General features: G+C 41.0%; 1 protein-coding gene across 2 annotated transcripts in view; it reads right to left on the minus strand.

Moving 5' to 3' along the window:
- Positions 1-1,497, minus strand: part of LOC122811757 (nuclear receptor subfamily 4 group A member 1-like) — a 62,747-nt gene extending 61,250 nt beyond the window's left edge. The window contains exon 1 of one of the 2 annotated variants that reach the window (XM_044083811.1): positions 1,262-1,497. The gene's annotated coding sequence lies outside the window, so the exon portion shown is untranslated. Of the gene's footprint in view, positions 1-1,257 lie in introns of both variants that reach the window. The other variant, XM_044083810.1, reaches the window with a different exon arrangement.
- Positions 1,498-5,533: the final 4,036 nt, after the last annotated feature.

The following is a 5,533-nucleotide window of genomic DNA, read 5'->3' on the forward strand; positions in this document are numbered from 1 at the left end:
GGACAAGGAGGGCAGAAGAAACAGGGTTGGTAAAAGGCAACCAGGGAAATGAGCGACAGCAAAGTCCTACCTCTGAATTACCTCCCTATGTGATCTCAACAAATCAAGGGTTTCTGTGACTAGACAAAGTATGGTCTTATGCAGAAAATGTATTATACAGTAAGCCCCTAATCTAACCGCTTCTAGAGCAGATTTCAGCACTGCTTTTATAGTCTCAAAGCTGTAAAAGCTTTCTTCGAGATTTTTTTATATACAGCAAGAGTTGGGAAGGGTCTCTGATTCAAAGAGAAAGACACTGGAATCAATTTGAGCTTAGAGGACATGCATTCTTGGGCTTCTGCTCCCCATATTACACACAAAAAGGGCTTTGATTCAGTGGGTTATATCCTGTCATCAACATGCATCCTTATCAACGAGTAAAAGGGGAGTGTCTCAGTCTAGACATAAACCTCAGAACAGGTGGAGAACAATATCTACAGGACTATGACTTATCTTCAGATAAATAAGATTGACAAGTAATGGACAAAAAGAAAGGTCTGTACCAGAGCAAGGGACTGCAAAAAAAAGTGAAATAATCTAAATAGGTAGCTGCAATTAATTTAAAAGGCTTAAGGAAATGAAGGGTGGGAGTGGGCAAAAAGAAATGCAGAAGGCAAGACAAAAGATCACATAATGCTGCAAGTGATAAAAACAAGCAAGAATCAGATCAGGAAAAGGGGTGGTGACTGGTGACGAACCATGGCAAATGAGGGGGTCAAGAAAAAGCAAGTTACGTATTGAGAGTTTTTTTGTAGGGTAGACATGGTGATCCACCCCTGTCCCGTTCTATAGAAGAGCAATCTATTTAGCCGAAATGTTATATACGTTTTACAGCATACTACTCTGCTTTCGCATGCAGCATACGTAAAGAAGCCAACAATCTGGCTGTCACAATCGTGAAACAAAACGGCTGTAGAAAACAGCAGGGTCGTTTTAGCAGAATAATGAGGGGCCAAACCCCTCTTTCAGAATTCCCACATAATTAAATCGTTCACAACTACTGCCTTTCCATTTAATTCACAAACATGCTAATAAAGCCTTACGTTATACTACTACAATGGCTGGACATTACAGGGGTCTCAAACGAAACCCACAGCCTCCGATTACTCTCATTAAGACCCCCCCCCGAATTACCTAAAACCCTCTTAAAATAAGTATGTCTCTGGTAAGAATTATTAGTAGCACCCGGAGAGATATTATTTTTCCAGCAGTACTCACTGACAGCTGGCCCGCTGTTGTAGATCTCCTCTTGTAAAGAAGAAGGACTTCATTCGGAGGTGAGAGGATCCGAACCGACATAGGATCAAAAACCCTCGCCTCTCCTTTCCATTAAACCAGCTCTGCTTCAGCCAAACGCTTCGCAAAGCGAGAGCCATTGTGCTCCGCAGGAAGAAAAACCAGTTCGGGGAGAGGAGCGCCTGTAACCTGATGCTTTTGTGTTTCTGCCTTCTTGTGCGACTGCCAGCCTGCAGCCGCCGAGTGCGACCAAACTGCAGTCTCGCGCGTCAATGCCTGCCCCGTTGACGTCACTGGAATCCCAGTGCCTGCATCAATGGGCTAAAAATAGCCCAGAGAGAAAGGCGCGCGAGGCTAAAAATATGCAATGGAACAGTGCGCTATTGTCTCTGTGCTGGGGCAGTAGGTAATTATAGCCGCTTACAACTCAACTATTTCCGTCCTCAAGCTGCAGTGAAAGGAAAGTCTTGGCAATCGGACTCCTAACTTTGTTTTGCATGCAAGCGATTCCCATTGTGCTTAAGAGATACGAGTATAGTGTCATACAAAATATGTGGCTTACCCTGAAAAGATATTACGTATGGTAGCGTGTCTGTCACCGAAGGTCATTTCTGCTATGCCCTAGTTAAAGGGGGCACACACACCGGAACATGACATAATTAATGTCAGCTGACAGGGGATGTACCTATACGAAGCTCATATGTTTACAGTGACAGACCGCATAATTGATGTAATATATTTTTAGGGATGAGCATATTTAGTTATAAAAATCTTCATAACATCTGGGTTGGGTCAGTAAAATGCATTATGTCACATGCGCTCTGTTGATTTATCAGAGGCACAGCACTGCCTTTTTTCCTGTCCTCTAACACCCGTCATGGAAAACAGCACTTGACTGCCAACAATCCTTTCCTTAACCACAGTTTGGAGACTGGAGTGCACTGAATAAACGTCAATGACTTAATGAATGTGTGATGGAGAATGTGAAACTGTGGGATGGCTCACTGTCACGCAAATATCTAGTTCTAGGAGGAATGAGACAAACATTTTTAGTCAAAATTAAGAACGTTTCTAAATTACAGACATTTGGGAGGTATAATGTAAACAACTGTATCATACTGAGTTTTTAAGGAATTGTGAGCGGTTACCTTATATGGGAACTGTATGTCAATGAAATGCCACGATTAGCCCAGAATTATTTGATTCGTGTTTATCCCCAACTTTTTGCTGTTTTTAGCCTCGTAGTGCCACCTATTTATTTTTAACATATACTGGCTTCTGTTATAGGTAGGGAAATCAGAAACAACACAAAGGTTCTATGCCCTAAGGCTTCGTGAGGTTGTTATACATTTAATCCAAAGTATTCTACAATTTCTATTAGGTTCAAGGAAAAAAAATACACTTTTAAGATTTATCTGATACGGTAATGTTGTTGCAAGTTTTCCAGTGCAATGTATGTCAGGGTCAGCATGCTTATTATGCTCCTGCTTAGGGTTATTATCTCCCATACTTAGATAGTTTTACGCATTAGTGAACCTGCAAAATTCACCATCAGTAACCCATAAAATGCCCAGAAACAAACCCAGCCCACCACAATACCCTCACTCATGCCCATTGTCCCCGACGCCTGAGACTGTAAATGAAATGGAGAACTCATGCAAGAAATAGTGAATTCCGGAAATCGCTGTTAAACAAATTTAAAGCATTCCTCTTCCACCCCTGATGTGAAAGGGTGCACCCACAATCCTGTTACGCTCACAGATGTGTGGGTGTTTATATATATATATATATATATATATATATATATATATATATATATATATATATATATAGGTCTAAGTCAGAAGCTCGAGTTTTCAGAAACTCTAAATTCATATTGTCGAGAGGATACATATGTTTGAGTTTCCGAAAACTCGAATTTCACAAAAAATCTACCTTTCTTCTACGTTTTTGCAGGGGGGGGGGAACAAGCCCCCATGCACCCCAACACCCACTGCATATTATATATACCAACTCTGAGTTCGCACTACTGTGAGGAAAATATGTGTGTGCGTGTATATAGTACCTACCTACCTATATATATTTATTTATTTGAGATCGACTGGGTGACCAGTGTAACTGCACGTGAAGGGGAACCCACGTTAATCACCCTATGCTGTAAATGTGACAACCTTAGTGATTTGAATCTGTCACTCTAGACTGACTATATTCAACCCTGCTTGAAATTTTGTGTGTAAATTAAGATGACAGCTGTAATCGGGTTGCGCAACATGGTCCAGCGTTTACTTATAGGTAACCAAATGCAGTGGCAAGTTTTTTTTTTAAACAAATAAATACATTTACAATGATAAAGTAATTGATTTTAAATAAATAACTACATTCTAACTGTATATATCAGAACTCGGCTTCCTGTCAGATGCACACTAATAATACTGAAGGATTTTTGCAGGGGCTTCACCCTGCACCTCTACTCCCATGCTACTTAAATATGTTCTCTGTCTCTCTCAGAATGGAAGAATACAAGTCCAATTAATCCTGCTGAATTACTATTACAATGCTGGTTTATTCATAGGCATGCCATGGGACTAGTGTAAGCAACAATTGCCAAAAATATAAAGAACACCAAGGACTAACACTGATCCTGTCCCTTTAAAATTCAGCACTTTAGAGTATATCGAGAAATTAATTTAAAGTTTAATACTTGTAACAGTTATGTGAAATGGTTGTTTGGCAAAAAGTAGGGATTCACAGCAAATAAAAGACAGTCTCTATATATTCTGTCAGAGGAGCATGTGTGAGCTCCTCTAAAGTAAGGATACATGTTTATACTAGAAAAGGGAAGAACATTGTGTCACTGGAATAAGGAGAAGGGCCCTGTTGATGAAGACAAATTGAAGATGATGTGGTCTTAGTTGGAGACAGTGATCATGGAGGGAGAATCATTGTGGTGTGGCAACAAGTCAATGTAGGAGCCCCCTAAATGTTAACATCAGACATTTTCTCCCAGCATAAATAGGAAATAAAGCAGTTTTTTTTGCCATTTTTAGCCCCCCAACAGCTGATTGTGAACTACTCATAGGATCATAGGAAGTTACTAGGCTATTGGCCCTGAGGCCCTTACAAGCTAGCACCCAATGTCACTGTCCAGCAGGGACACAGGTGGAATCCCAGGGGTGTATTTTCTGTTCCCCATCCAGTTATCCTGGTTGCGCTTAAAAAGGGTTAATGAGGTACTCTGCTTGACATGGAGAGGAAGTCTATTCCACAAAAGGGGGAGTCTCTGGGACACAAATCTGTCCCGTCACCAAGTCCTATTGATGTCACAGACCATGTTGAGGTCACACGTGTGCGTTACTCGAGTGGAGCTTGACTTGCGGATATGGAGCAGTCCCATCAAGGCGGGGTTCTGAGATTGCTTTGTATGCCAGACAGAGATCACCTCTGAGGAGTCTGTAGGAGACTGAGTAATGGGATAGGGCCTTTAGCCTATCTGTGTAAGGTACAGTGGATATAAAAAGTGTGCACACCCCTGTTAAAATGCAGGTTTTTGTGATATAAAAAAATGAGATCACAAATCATTTCAAAACTTTTCCCACCTTTAATGTGACCTATAACCTGTTCAATTCAATTGAAAAAAACAAACAAATCTGTTAGGGGAAAAATATAAAAATAAAAAAAAGTACAATAAGCTGGTTGCATAAGTGTGCACCCCCTTAAACTAATACTTTGTTGAAGCACCTTTTGATTTAATTACAATATTCAGTATTCTTGGGTAGGAATCTATCATGTTGGTAGTTTTGACCTCATGACATTGCCTAAAAAAGGCACTGTGGGGAGGCAAAAGCCTTTGCCAGAAGCCTGAAGCCCAAAGGAGACAGATGCAGGCCATGTCTGGCAAAGCGTCACGGTTTGTCACAATCATGTCATCCCAGGTTGTCAGGTACTGCATCCCTTGGAATGACACCCGAAACTAAGCCAATTGTTAAAGTCAATAATTTTCTGTTTGTATTGAGGCATCATTCTGGGTGATGGTAGAATGCTGCTTAAGGCTAGGAACATACCTGCCTGGGACACATATTCAGCATGCTCAATTATGTCTCTTGATATAGTCCAGGGAGGTATATCTCAAGTCATTCACGCCAACATGGACTAAGACAGAGTCATAACAGTACCTGTTGAGGGACTTGAGTGCATGGGTGATATGGCGGATTCTGGCACCTGACAAACAACTAACTGTGACTTTCTCCTTATCCAGCCT

This window comes from Protopterus annectens, chromosome 9.part0 (assembly GCF_019279795.1).
Source record: "Protopterus annectens isolate FY-2018-M chromosome 9.part0, PAN1.0, whole genome shotgun sequence".
NCBI classification, from domain to species: domain Eukaryota; kingdom Metazoa; phylum Chordata; order Ceratodontiformes; family Protopteridae; genus Protopterus; species Protopterus annectens.